Source organism: Mytilus californianus, unplaced genomic scaffold (genome assembly GCF_021869535.1).
Source record: "Mytilus californianus isolate M0D057914Y unplaced genomic scaffold, xbMytCali1.0.p SCAF_9, whole genome shotgun sequence".
Lineage (NCBI taxonomy): Eukaryota > Metazoa > Mollusca > Bivalvia > Mytilida > Mytilidae > Mytilus > Mytilus californianus.
Window position 1 is genome coordinate 63,696,311 of NW_026262745.1, and position 15,637 is coordinate 63,711,947.

A 15,637-nucleotide genomic window follows, 5' to 3' on the forward strand; every position below is an offset into this window, starting at 1 on the left:
CTGTTTGCACATGCCCTAAGTCAGGAACCTGTTGTTCAGTGGTTGTCGTCTGTTAATGTGGTTCATACGAGTTTCTCATTTCTTATATTGATTAGACCGTTGGTTTTCCTGTTTGAATGGTTTAACACTAGTCATTTTTGGAGCCCTTTAATGCTTGCTGTTCGCTGTGAGCCCAAGCTCCGTGTTAAAGGCCGTACTTTGACCTATGATGGTTTACTTTTACAAATTGTGACTTATATGGAGAGTTGTCTCATTGGCACTCATACCACATCTTCTTATACCTATAAATAGTAAATATGTTATGACAAAATTGCATTCAATTTCCGTTGATTGATCGGACAATTGAAGTGTTTTGAACAGCCAATCAAATAACTGAAATGTTTGAAGGGATTTATAAATGATCCATCTTTCTGATTTACAATCATGTAATAATTTTATTTATAAAAAGAATAAAACTATGACACAAACATATGAAGTAACCCTCAATAAGTATTCTTTTGACGCATTAGGGTACCATGTATTTAAGTTGTTTGCTTTTGACGCATTAGTGTCCCATGTACTTAAGTTGTTGGCTTTTGACACCTTAGTTTCCCATGTACTTAAGTTGTTGGCTTTATTTACACAAAATTGTGCTTCAACTTCTCCAATTTTTAAAGAAATTATTTCTTTGAAGATGTTAGACACAACACTTCTCTGCTTATCAATGATCCGTTTGTCTCGATAACATCCTCCTATAAATGACTTCTCTACGATGAGACATCCTCTGATGTGGAAATGTATAGGAAAATCTACAATAGAAATATGATTGTGATTGTCGCTAGACATTTGTTTAAAAGAAAACCAAATACTAATCAAACGTTGATACTTTAAAAAATACCTTTCAATTGTCAGAACTGAGTCTATAGTTTACATGGAAAATTGACTATTAAGTTAATATTATTTCAATTGGACCAATGCAAATATTGGGGTTAATAGGAGAAAATTCAATCTGAAATTGAAATTGAATAAAACGTACAACTATTTCATATTAAGAAAGTTTCTAGCTGATCATGTGCCGGGAATGTAGATGATAAGTATGTCTTGGGATTTTGTTGTATTTTCAACACTCATTATAATTTAACTGACTTCTTTATTTATTGTTCTTGGACGGTTTTGGTTTCCTTGTACACAATTAAAAACGTCTCTAGGTACTGATACATTTTTGACCTTCAATGATTTGGCTTTAAGCGTTCCTGATGAATTTTTTAAATTTAAATCCAAAAAAAACTTTTCGGTCGTGTTATTTTAAATTTCTAAAATGACAATCGAGTCAACTCTCAAGCAAAGGTAAAACGGCGTGATCGTTTGCAAAAACAACAGAATTGCTTTTATTAACAAAACATGCAATCCCCTTTAATAGCAGATTTATTCCTGAATTGCTTTGAATCTCAGTTTATGACCACACTCAGTAAAGACACGCCATTGTTACATTTGGTTGATACATTCAACAATACCTACCGTTATCTTGATGATATTTTTTCGCTAAATAATACAGAGTTCTCTAAATATACAACAGAAATTTACCCAAAGGAACTTACTTTAACTAAATTTAAAATAAACAGCAGTAGTTGTCCGTTTCTAGATTTAGACATTTCAATTTCTAAAGGGAAAATCCATACTAAAATTTACGACAAAAGAGACAAGTTTTGATTCCCTATTGTTAATTTCCCTCTTTGAGACGGCGATGTTCCTTTGGCTCCATCATACGGTGTTTATATATCCCAACTCGTTCGTTATGCCCGTGTGTGTAGTGATGTCATAGATTTTAACCTTATCAATGCATCACTGGTAAATTATTAAGTCAGGGATTTCGTTACCATAAATTACTTAAAACTTTTACTAAATTCTTTCATAGATACACAGATTTGATAAGTTAATTTGGCTGTACATGTAGAAAACTTATTAAAAACGGTATTTCACATCCTAAATGTTACGGTAATATTGTACTTAAACCGCGGAAATCACTATGTGATAAGTGTAAACTCATCGAACCTTTAAACAAACTTATAAGGAAAGGTTATCTTACCAATGTTGTAATTAGATTTTTGAATATAGTTTACATTGGCACAAATATCGATTTTGTCATCAACAAATTAAAACATAACTAAATTTGTATTCTTTTCAAACGGGATGTATAAATACACATCCACGTTCATTTTTTTTCTGTATAGAGGTTAACTCCCAATTATCCTACTGCCTGTCAATACTTTTATTTTTGGCATTGCACAAGTCATGTCTTCTTTGACTGTCCATGACGTTAAAATACTAAATCCCTGGGATGTGTTTTAGTTGATTTTAGTCTCTGATGCATGATTTTTTATTATTAATTGTTTTTGGCTTTTAACTAGCTTTCAGTAAATGCGAGTACTCTCAAATCGTGTTTACCTGTTGATACAATTTGTAATGCTTTTTTTTTATTTAATGTTTACTTATTTAGTGTACTCTCTATTTTTTTTCATATATACCAGCTTTGATAAGTGTTTGGTATGACCATAAATTTTCACTTTTGTTCACTTACTATGAACAACAAAATTATTTATTTTGTAAAAAATATTTCCGTTCTCCATTACTGTATACCTAACAACAAAATTATTTTCATTTACCTGTGTACATTATTCTATTTGGCGGCATTTTGTTCAAGGTTATGGTTGTCTTTCTGAAATTGTTTAACATCTCACCCCTTATTTTATTAATTTTGTATTTACATTGTGTCATAGATCAAATTCATTCGTTCAGTGTATGTTCACTTGTGTTCATATGTCTTTTGATTGAGTTAAGCCAGTTCAATTGATATTTTATAGTGTGTCTTTCTATGTTGTGATGTTACACTATTGTTTCAGGTCAGGGTGAAGGTTGGTACCTATTAAAACGTTTAAACCCGCATTTGTTTGCACCTGTCCTGGGTCAGGAACCTGATGTTCAGTGGTTGTCGTTTGTTGATGTGGTTCATGAGTGTTTCTCGTTTTTTATATAGATTAGACCGTTGTTTTTCCCGTTTCAATGGTTTTACACTAGTCATTTTTGGGCCCTTTATAGCTTGCTGTTCGGTGTGAGCCAAGGCTCCGTGACCTGTAATGGTTTACTTTTACAAATTGTGACTTGGATGGAGAGTTGTCTCATTGGCACTCATACCACATCTTCTTATATTTAATCATCCAAACTAACGTTAGTGTCGAATTTCAAAATAGACAACTGTCCATTTGGGAACTTCTGTCTAATTTTTATACTAGATTGCCCTTCCGGAGAACATTGGTTCACCCAAACTTTTTGGCTGTGTTGTGTTGACTTATATTTTCTCCTTTAGTTCACATTTCTATTAGCCATTGTGATTTTTGAATGCTCATAGTAATTTTAAATACTTTTAAATGGTTTAGTTTATGTCAAGCAGTGCCAAAATCAAAAACCAAAAAATATAGGAACAGGATTCTACTTTAAGTCCATACCTATTAGAACATGCAGTTAAAAAATGTGTAATCGGGCTAAGAATGTGTGCGATGGAAAATGAGCTTACCAAAAAAAAAAAAAAAAAAAAAAAAAAAACAAAAATACCGAACTCCAAGGAAAAACAAAATGAAAATTGCTTTAGAAAATGGCACATCAAACGAATGGAAACAACTGTCATCTTCGAGACTTGGTACAGACATGCCATTATGTAGAAAATGGAGGATTAAACCTGGTAAAAAAGTAGCTATACAGACTTTTTGTTTTGTTTTGTTTTTTTGTTTTTGAGGTACCAGGTATACAAAAATAATAAGATTGCAACATACCTGTCATTTAAAAATAAAGTTATGTAACGTCTCACCTGGTCATATATTAACATTTTCCAAAAAAATTTTATCTACAATTTTGGTTGAGCGCTACTGATGAAGGTTGAACGAAGAAAGCGCTTCGAATGCATGAAATATATAAAGTGTTATTTTGTTTAATATTAAACCAGTACCTTTTATATCGACAAGTTGGTGACGTATGGACACATTCACTGTTCCTACCAATCTTCCACACTTATTTACTTGATCGTGATCAGGAGCATCCGTACAACTTTGCAAAGAAACGCCTGAAACCGGTTTAGCTATTTGTGCTTTTTCACATTCTGGATTTCTGTTTGTTGAATCAAAATGCTGTAGTACAAACGGGACAGACGATCCCTTCAAGAAAGCGTCTGTACATTTGATACACTCTACACCTATGAAAAATTTATAGATTCTATTAACTTATTCAGCACTCGTTACTGAGCCCTCGGACCTTATATAAATAGACACTTTAAATCACGTTGTCCAAACGTTAGTCTACTCTTTAAGGACAGACAGTGGTCCAATTTATTTTTAAAAACAGTTAAATCTTTTAAAACCATTTAAATTTAGTAAGTACTTCACATTAAAGGTGTAAAGGTATGCTTAATGTCAATGGTATTCCCAACATTAAATGGATCACCATGGTATCTTTGGCGTAAGCCCATTTCTCTAGTGTTATGATACTAGCATGGTTAAATGATGCAGTTTGTCTTTTATTTCAAATTCATAAAAATAATTCCTAATAGTTTAATGATTTAATGCTGAATTAAATTTTTGGTTTGCAAGCTTTTAGTATTAAGGGTAGCAGTAGTAGTATTATTCAGAAAACTTGCGTGATGATGTAAACCGTCATCGATCTTTTTTAAACTATTAATCGGTTATTCAGCATCTGCTGCGATTCAATACACTGTAGAGACATCATCTTTATCTACACGAAGCTGTTTGTGTTTTAATTTCCAGTCATAGGATTAGAAAATTGTTCTGAAACTTAAATTGCAACTTCCTAAATCAAATACAATGGCTTTACTTTTCAGACCCTTTGTTTTTCATGCTTTGCAACATTTTCGTGGTCTAATGGACGTTACAAAAGAAAAACGAATAGTGTTATCGCAAATAAATTTACATGTTTTCTAATGACCAGTGCTAAGACGGTTTACGGTAAGATGCATTCTTTAGATGATGTAGTATATTTTCCTTACCATAACATTCTCTTGTGAATAACAAAACAGTAATCAAAACCAAAAACATCGCACGAACAGAACGCACAAATTACAATAGCTAAGAATAGAAACGATTATGTGGCTTTAAGGAAATATTAATGTAGTGTGGGTTGATTTAACCTCTTAACTATGATTATTATTTTATTATAACAGATTTTGCGTTTCTAGATTTATGTAAATATACATTTGTGTGTATCAAATGCATTCTACCCAACGAAATGTTTTCCATATACCAATATATGATTTTCAGAACGACTATGTAACACAATTCATGATAAATGCATAAAAGCTTACATAAGAGGTGTATTTGTTAAAAGTAAGAACTATGAATTATCTTTTGATGTGTAGAGATTCATATAAATGTATTCTTTGCAAAAAGAGAGGAAGACATGAATTTTTAAGCATTCCATCAAATTACTATTTGTTTTCAAATGTATACAAAGTAGAAAGTCCTTATAATAATGAAAAAAATCGGAAGTATATCCTATAAATGGAAACAAAAAAAGTTTGATTATCATTCGACTTTTCTGTTTTTGTTATGTTCAAGAACATCTCATGGCAAAGAAAAAAATATACTACATCATCAACAGAATATTCTTAAGCGTATGATATAGCTTTCAGGTTTCAACAACAAGGAGTTTTCGTCCTGATTTGTAGAACCTGTGTAACATGTCCTGGAAAATACGTTCTGTGATTTTCACAGCATCCTACAAGAAAAAAAGTGCCGTTGAATATTTATAAAAAGGTCTATTGGTCTAATTTTTTTCTATTCTTTGGTTGGATTCGTGTTGCTAAGTGTTTAGTTTTCTATGTTGCGCAGTGTTTTCTGTTATCCCTCTTTTGGTCGAATTTCGTTTTTTTCCCTTGGCATTGCAGTTTGTTTTCAATTTCAATTTTTTCCAATCATCAAAAGTTAACAATAGTCACTGTTTGTCATTGTGTAATAAACTTCTGGTCGTCTTCAATTAAGGAACGACTATAACATTTCTTCTGTCTATGAAGAAATAACATCAAAAATGTGGTGGACGCGTAGCGTTTTTGAGGTTATTTCGAAAAGACAGAACAAATATCCATTTCTTATAATATAATAATTTAATGCCAATGAGTAAATCATTTTATAGTACATGGTCCTGACAATTAGGTTGTGGCTAAATAATCTCCGTTTAATTGTCATTGGACAAACAAAAAGCTGTTTGCGGTAAAGCGGTGCCAATTATATAAGAAAATGCTTAAATACGCAAATTCGAAAGGTTGATTATAATAGATACCTTTTATAGGAGACAACTCTGACAAAGTAGTTTGTGCCTGCTATTTAAAAACACACACTTGTTTTTTTTTGTATTTGGAATCGGTTTATATTATTCAGGTCTCAGACAGGGTATATAATGTGACATTCCCGGCTTAGGGAATATAAATTCTAAGCCGAGAATGTCACATTATTTACACATATATTACCGATTACCCCTACCTTAATGGTTTTTCGAGTACCATGTATTCGTTTAACATTTACCATGCAGTATATATATTTTCCGCATACGTAAGGGATTTTGTAATTTGCTGTGAAAATAATTCTATCGTGTGTACAATAGTTTGTAATAACACTTTAAAACGCTAATTAAGTATTTTATGTGTAAATCACCTGATTTTAAATTTAAAACGTGTTATTGACGGACACACGTCATTATTTTCACTCTGTGAGCTTCTGACGTTATGTATAGTTTAAGACTACGTCACATAGTGACGTTTGTTATGATGACGTTGTATAGGCTCCAATTGGGTTAAAAAAACACGTCGTATATACCCCGGCATTTTCCTGAATATATACTGACATCTCTGTGTTGTTATCCAATCACAAATCTCGACACATTTGTAATCCGTTTTTGTTCTTCCCTGACCGGGATTGGAACTCAGGCTACTGAGATATCGTGGCACCAAATCGCCTTGCACTATGCCCGTCGCGCTAGACCACTCGACCACCTCGGCTTGATACAAATATATAGATCTTGATTTACTCTAAGCATTGTCTGCGTTTATAGTCGGTCGGTTTTCGGATCAAGAACAAAATCATCTGTCTGATAAATCCAGATTTTGTATGATGTCTTGAAGGATTGCATCTAATTTAATAAATTTCACGAAAATAAGTAATCAGGAAAATAAAATAGTTAATTAATTGGTCGTGTAAGCTTTGCTACGTGTTACAAATAAATATATAAAAACAAACAGGATCGATCAAAAAATAACAGAAACATTAAAACAATTAGACCCAAAAAAAAAAAAAAAAATGCATATATTTGAAACTTCTTCAATCAATATTTTTTTACCATTTAACAAAAAACCAATCCTAAATCAATACTTTTAGATTCATAATTCTGTTCATATGAAAAACAATGAAACCATTGCACAAACAAAAAATGTCATCCAGCTATACATGTTATAATTATGTATTATTGTCACATTGCTTCTCCATGGGTCTGTGTGGTTAGCTCTATCTATATAGAGCACCCCGCCATTCAATTCTGCGCGTCTAAATGAAAAGGGGCCCTTCAAGGCGTCATTCAACCGTTCCAAGTGGTTAGACAAAACTTCTCTCTGCTGTTCAAGAATGGATTTTTCTTTATAATATCCTCCTTTTAATGATTGCTCTACATTGAGACATACTCTGATGTGGAAAGTAACAGGTACTACTAAAATATGAATTAAGCAATGAATTGTGATGCATTTATCAGTTAAAAGTATCAGTATCAAAAAGGTTTTGAAATTTCATAATAGACGGATAGTAGTCGGATGATACGGATATAATGTATTTTAAGCTAATAACTTTGAAATATTACCTTAATTCAATATATATATTTTTAAGAGATCCTTCGAGTAAATTAAATATTTTTTGGAAGTAATTGCTTTTTCATTTTATTTTTCTATACACTAACAAATTATTTTTTTCATGTGAATAAAACAGAACCTGACTGGAGACGACTTTGTTGTTTTTTCTTATTTACGAATAAGCATATTGGTTTTATTACAATTACGATCACTCTCTTCTAAAGACCGAACGACGAAAGACCAAAATGACAGCTTATAACAACACACCTACCTACATATTACTCACGGTACAGCAATTATTAATTGAGAAACATACAATAAGCCCATGTAAATAATTTCTAAAAAACACCCGACGCAACAAACGGATTAATTTAATTGACATAAAAAAATACACAAATGAAATAAAAACATGATATCATAAAATAAAAGCCAAAAAAAAAAAAAGAATATGGCTGCCTTTTATTTCGACCTGGTATATCTATCAATGGTTACAGGCAATTAATTGACCTCAATTTTATTATAAAATATATAATGAGATAAATGTGGTTGATGAGCGTTTGTTTGCCCTCGTATATAATCAAAGATACGAGGATTAAAATTTGATACGCAAGACGCGTGAATTAGTAGGCAAGTGAAAACTGCATTAAATACAATAAATCTTTTGTTTTCCTCGTGTCCATTTAACTGTATTTTTTAACACGCCTCTATCTCTTGTCATAGGTGTATCAATATCAAATCAAACAAAAAAACCTTTTGAACACGTTTTCTCAATTAAAAACGCCTTTCATCGCTAAAACCGTCAATGTTAGAACCAATCTATAACCAATTATTAACTTGGTTGGGACCTAGGATATCAGTGCTATATGGAGCTACATCGGCCATCCAATTTGGTTCAAGTCCTCAAATGGCCTTAATCCTTACTCATATTTGTATATCAATCAAATCATATTGAACAGATCTTGAACAGTTGTATTAAAATTCATTACCAAGTACCTATTTTACGAGAAAGCAAGACCTTCACAGTTCCGACCAATCGTCCACATTTACTAGCTTTTCCCAAAAAATTATCATGGACGCTTTTGCAGGTATTCGCAATTATCCGCTTCCACTGTATACGCATTTTGGTATTCTAAAAGTTTGAATGTCATCCAGATAATGTTTAAATTTAGACCGGATAGAAGTACTGTCCACAACAAAGTCCGTACAATGTATACACTCTATTTATGAAGAAAATCAGCAGATTTAATCAATCTATACAGTCATATATGCTGAATCTTTTGATGATAAGATTGTGCTGTTTAACTTGTTTCGACAACATGCATTACTACTGTGTATGAGGGAGAAAAATATGTCAACCATACAGAAATATAAAAATAAACGGAAGTTAAAAAAATGACATATGTACACGTTGTTTCAATACATGAAAGAGCATAAAGCTAAGAATTTCTAATGAATTTCAAAATGATTATCACATCAAAAAATAATCCGTATGTTAAAAAACGGTATATTAACTATGGTTTATAAATTAATTCAAAATTAAACTGACGCAAATTTGAACACAATTAATGTTTAATGATCAATAGAGCGATTCTTATAATGAATCACGGGAAGTACAATGAAAAAATTGCAAAACAGACAAATATAGCTTGACTTGCAGATTTAAAAGAGATATCAGTACTATATGATTTGTTTAAGCCATGGATATCGATAATGGAATCAAATACTTTTTAAAAATCTGAGATATTCGGAAAGTCAGATGTATACACTGTGTATTGGTAAAGTACAGTGTAAGTTATATTCAAGAAGAAAGTTGAATGGTGAATTTTCCCTGTAATTGTTTCCACTTCATGGTCAACCTCGATCAAAAGTTGTTGAAACATAAATATAATTTAATGATGATTAAATTTTTCAATGATTTCATATATATATATATATGGAACATGAATATGTTATTAGTGGTATACGGATATTTACAGTTACGAGATACGAAACTTAAGTCGAGTTTGAATAAATCAACGATTAAATGAATCTTCAATGGTTTAAAAAACAAGAAAATCGTGTCTCATTCCTTTTCTTCAATTTTTTAAACATATAAACATGCCATACTGTAACTTTGATTATTTTATTTGTACATGGACAGAAAACAAAGGGTCGACTAGGGTATAGAAAACCCGTAACCTTTATTTTTCCACTCCGGAAGTATGGATCCCATGGTTGTCACTTTGGTTCTCCGTGCATCTAAGTTGTCCGCTTGACTTCGGCCATTCGCAAGAGAAGTGACCATGCTTGTCACTTTGGTAATCCATTTATCTATGTGTTTAGCCCCATTATGCAGAACACAACATTCAATTCTCCAAGTTGCAATAAAGGGTTTCCTTTCAAGACGTTAGACACAACGCCTTTGTACTGATCGATAATACGTTCATTTCGATATTATCCTTCCTTTATCGACGTTTTACGATGAAACATCCTTTGATATGGAAATTAATAGGCAAATTTATAAATAAATTAAACTCAAACGATGATGTATTGATCAGTTTCGAATTTTTCTACAGTTTTACCCAATTGTGTGTAGAAAGAGAGACAACTTGTATGTCCTTACGTATACGTAATATCTTAATTCACTTCTTACGTATAATTCAGATAAATATGTCGCTTGTGTGATTTTCTGTATAATGGGGAAAAATCTGCTAGACATGTGTGTTTTCCTTGTGTTTATACAAATAATATGTCTTTATTTCTACTCTAGTGTTTACAAATCCAATCACAAATAAATACTTATTAACAAGTCTTCTCAATAAAAAAAAATTCGTTTCATCAATAGAACCCATCAGAGTTCGAACAAGTCTTCAACATTGATCAAGTTTTCCGGACCTGGAACGTCCGTGGATGTACATGTACTCAATGATACATATGAAGTCACATCGTTTGGTTTATACTCTAAATATGCCATATTCTTTACTCATACGTGTATCAATATCTAATCATAAGAAGGAGCTTTTCACATGTTTATCAAAATTCATTTTAATACCCTTTTCATGGATAAGTTGGTGATTTAATGACACATTAAAAGTTCCTATCAGGCGTCCACATTCATTAACTTTTCGGGGAACTGGTACTTCCTTGCACGTTTTCAATTTTATGTCTTTTCATTCCCCGTTGTATGCGCATTTGCACATTCTGGTGTCCTATAAATTGAATGAAATGTATCCAGAAGATATTTAGTTTCAGGCTTGATATACGAACAATTTACCACTAAATCTATACAATGCATGCACTCTATTCCTGTAGAAACCAAGTAGAGTTAATAAATCTATACATAAATTATTAACCTTTGCATGATAAGATTATGATTTTTATCTTGTTTTGATAACATGTTTTTCCGCTCGTACTACCATCTGTTTGTGTGGGAGAAAATACATGTTAAACGTACGGAAAAAAGAAAAAATCCGAAGTAAAAACTAGTTTGACATATTTATACGTTGTTTAAATACATGAAAGAGTAAATAGCAAGGAATTTCCAATGAAGCTCAAAATGTTTATCACATCAACATATAATCCGGATGTTTAAAACAGTATAGTAACTTTGATTCATCCATGACCACAACATTAAACTGACGTAAATTCGAACACAATTAATGTTGAATACAAATAGAGCGATTCTAATATGAATCACGGGACGTAAAATGACAAAATTGCAAAACAGACAAAAATGGCTTGACTTGCACATTTAAAAAATGTATTAGTAATTTAAAGATATTCTAGTACTGTTTTGATTTGTTTAAGCGATGGATATCGACAATGGAACCAAATAACTAAAATCTGAAATATTCGGAAAATCAAATGCATGCAGTGTGTATTGCTAAAGTACAGTTTCAGTTATATTCAAAATGAAAGTGCCATGGTAATTTTTTCTGTATTTGTGGGCAAATCAACATCGATCAAGATTGAAACATAAATATAATATAATGATGATTACATCTTTCAAGGATTTTATATAATATATATAGAACATAAAAAAGTTATTAATGGTAAATGGATATTTACAGTTACGATATACGAAAGTTACGTCGAACATGAATAAATCAACGATTAAATGAATCTTCAACGGTTTAAAAACAATAAAGTTGTGTAGCATATCTTTTCTTAAATTTTTTTATTTTATTTTTTTTTGGAAAAAGTTGCGGTTTTGAGAATTCTGTCATGATATGGCATAACAGGAAGACGTTCAACTAGTTTCAAAATTTTCAAAACGGCACTAGTTTATTAATAAGAACATACACATTTATTACTATTAGGTTGGCAAATTAGATATAATTTAATAGATAAAAGTGTGTCTGACTTCTTGTACTCTTGTTAGCGTATACATGTTTGATTAAGATTGAGAACATTGAACCTAATATCATTTGATCAAAGAAAAGTATCACTGTATGTAAAGATCTCCTGCGTTATTCCTAAACTCTACAGTACAATCATGCCATACTGTAATTTTGATTATTTTGAATTTATTTGTACATGGACAGAAAACAAGGGGTCGACTAAGGTATAAAAATATCGTAACCTTTATGTTTCCAATCCGGAAGTATGGATTCCACTGTTGTCACTTTGGTTCTCCGTGCATCTAAGTTGTCAGCTTGTCTTCGGCCATTCGAAAGAGTAGTGACCATGCTTGTCACTTTGGTAATCCATGTATCTAAGTTTTTAGTCCCATTTATACAGAGCACACCATTCAATCCCCCCAAGTTCAAATGAAGGGTTTCCTTTCAAGCGGTTCAACAATCGTTGCAAGTGGTAAGACAAAACACATCGCTGCTGATCGAGAATCGTTTTTTCTCGATAAAATCATCCTTTGAAAGACTGCAATACATTGAAACCTCCTCTGATGTGGAAAGTAAAAGGTAAATCTGTAATATAAATTAAACATTAAATTATGAGGCGTTTATTAGTTTCGAAAGTAGGTTTTAGAATGTCATAATGGTTTGAACAAACGGATGATCGATTACGATACATGTATATGTTAATTAAATGCCTTTGACATATTAACTTATTTCGATATAAACTCATCATAGATACCAAGATTAAAATTGTGTACGCCAGACTACAAAAGACGCATCAGTGACGCTTGAATAAAAAAAAGTTTAAAAATCCAAATCGATATATTTGGTTTTCAGGTACACTTCAACATGTTCAATGAAACATGTATTTCTTAAGCATGTTAAGTTATTGTTTTTTTTATTTTATTTTCCTATAGCATCCCACTTATGGCTACTCACTACACAGCAGTTATCAATTGAGAAACATACCGTAATCCCATGTCAATAAATTCTAAATGAAAACATGTAACAAACGGTTTAATTTAAGTCACTGACATAAATTATGTTTATACGGAAATGATGCAGACACATGATATCATAAAGAGCTTAATAATACCCAGAAAACAACAACGAACAAATATGAGTGTATTTTATTACGATCTAGAAAATCTTTGTCAATAGTAAAAGGCAATTCCTTGAGCTCACTCTCCTCTCTTAGACGACACTTATAAAATATTTAGCAAGACAAAAGGGTTGATCAGCGTTTATCTCTCCACTTATATGGTAAATTAAGAGGCAAGTGAAAACAGCAATAAATACAATAAACTTTGTGTTTTCTTGTGTCCTTAACTTAATTTATTATATATCTTTATTTCTATTGATATGTGTATCAATATCAAATTACGAAGACACTCTTTAACAAGTTTTCTCAATGGAAAACACATTTCACCCATCAAACCGTCAGTGTTCGAACTGTTATTAACTTGATTGGGACCTGGTGTATCAATGCTGTATATGAAGCCACATAGGCCGTCTATTTTGGTTCATGTTCTTAAAATGCCTTAATCCTTACTCATATTTGTATTACAATCAAATTAAAAGGAAAGAGCTTGAACAATTGTATTAGAATTCATTATTTTATACCTATTCGAAATCCTAGGTGATATATCAACACCTTCACAGTTCCTACCAATCGTCCCCACTTATTAACATTGCCAAGACCTTGGACGTCATTGCATGTATTCAATGTTATGCATTTTTCCACTTCCGCTGTATACGCATTTTCCTATGCTGGTGCTATGAATTTCATGCAGGATATGTTAAAATATAGACGGGATAGAAGTATTGTCTACCACAAAGTCTGTACAATGTATACACTCTATTTCTAAAGAAAATCAGCAGATTTAATCAATCTATTCAGTCATTGATGTCGAGTCTTTTGACGATAAGAGTATTTTGTTTAACTTGTTTTGACGACATGCATTATCACTGGTATGTGTGGGAGAAAGAACATGCAAAACATATAGAAACAAAAAGAAACAAAAAAGGAAAAATTAGCTTGACATATTTATCGTTTGTTTAAATACATGAAAGAGCAAAAAGCAAGCAAGGAATTTCCAATGAATTTTAAAATGATTTATCACATTGAAATATAATCCTGATTTTTAAAAACAGTATATTAACTTTGATTTATTCATTATTCAACATTAAACTGACGTAAAGTCGAACCCAATCGATGTTTGATAAAAATACAGCAATTCTGTTTTGACTTACGGGAGGTAAAATGACAAAATTGCAAAACAGGCAAACAGATAAACATTGCTTGACTTGCACATTTAAAGATGTTTTGACAATTAAATTGCCTGCTAACCCCTTCTATTCTTTTCATAAAATTGAGAATGAAAATGGGGAATGTGTCAAAGAGACAACAACCCGACCATAGAGCAGACAACAGCCGAAGGTCACCAATGGGTCTTCAATGCAGCGAGAAACTCCCGCACCCGGAGTCATCCTTCAGCTGGCCCCTAAACAAATATGTATACTAGTTCAGTGATAATGGACGTTATACTAAACTCCAAATTATACACAAGAAACTAAAATTAAAAATGATACAAGACTAACAAAGGCCAGAGGCTCCTGACTTGGGACAGGCGCCAAAATGCGGCGAAGGTTAAACATGTTTTTTGAGATCTCAACCCTCCTCCTATACCTCTAGCCAATGTAGAAAAAACAAACGTACAACAGTATGCACAGTAAAACTCAGTTTAAGAGAAGTCCGAGTCCGATGTCAGAATAGGAAACAAAAGAAAATAAACAAAATGACAGTAATACATAAATAACAACAGACTACTATCAGTTACTGACATGCCAGCTCCAGACCTCAATTAAACTGATTGAAAGATTATGTCTTCATAATGTGAATATCAGGCACAATCCCTCCTGTCCGGGGTTTAGTATTATACCATCATAAAATATATGAGAAGAACATAACCCGTGTCATGCCAACACCTGGTTTTAGAATAAATATGTTTAATTCCGATGCAAAGACCCTATAAGTGAATCAATATTAAAGCCATAATATGCAATCTTTAATGACCTGACAAAAGTATCGTAACTATATCCCTTCTTAATAAGTCTGTTTAAAGGTTTTGTTAGCTTTTGAGGTGAATACTGACATTTTTGTGCTTTGTAAAGAATATTACCATAAAAGATTGGATGTGAAATATCCGAACGTATAAGATGTCTGCATGTTGAGTTATATTTACGAATGATGTCCTTATACCCATGATAAAATTTAGTAAATGTTTTGACTAGTTTATCATATCGAAAACCCTGGTGTAATAATTTTTCAGTAATACATAAATTTATCTCGCTAAAATCTAATACGTTGTTACATACACGAGCGAATCGTACAAGTTGAGATATATAAACACCATTAGATGATGACAAGGGA

At 31.9% G+C, this 15,637-nt stretch overlaps 1 long non-coding RNA gene across 1 annotated transcript; it reads right to left on the reverse strand.

The window, feature by feature from the left end:
• Positions 1 to 407: 407 nt before the first annotated feature.
• Positions 408 to 5,129, reverse strand: LOC127714670 (uncharacterized). Its single transcript, XR_007987858.1, has 3 exons — positions 5,030 to 5,129; positions 3,980 to 4,222; positions 408 to 788 (listed from the first exon to the last, which is right to left on the reverse strand). It is a non-coding gene; the product is annotated as an uncharacterized LOC127714670 (long non-coding RNA).
• Positions 5,130 to 15,637: the final 10,508 nt, after the last annotated feature.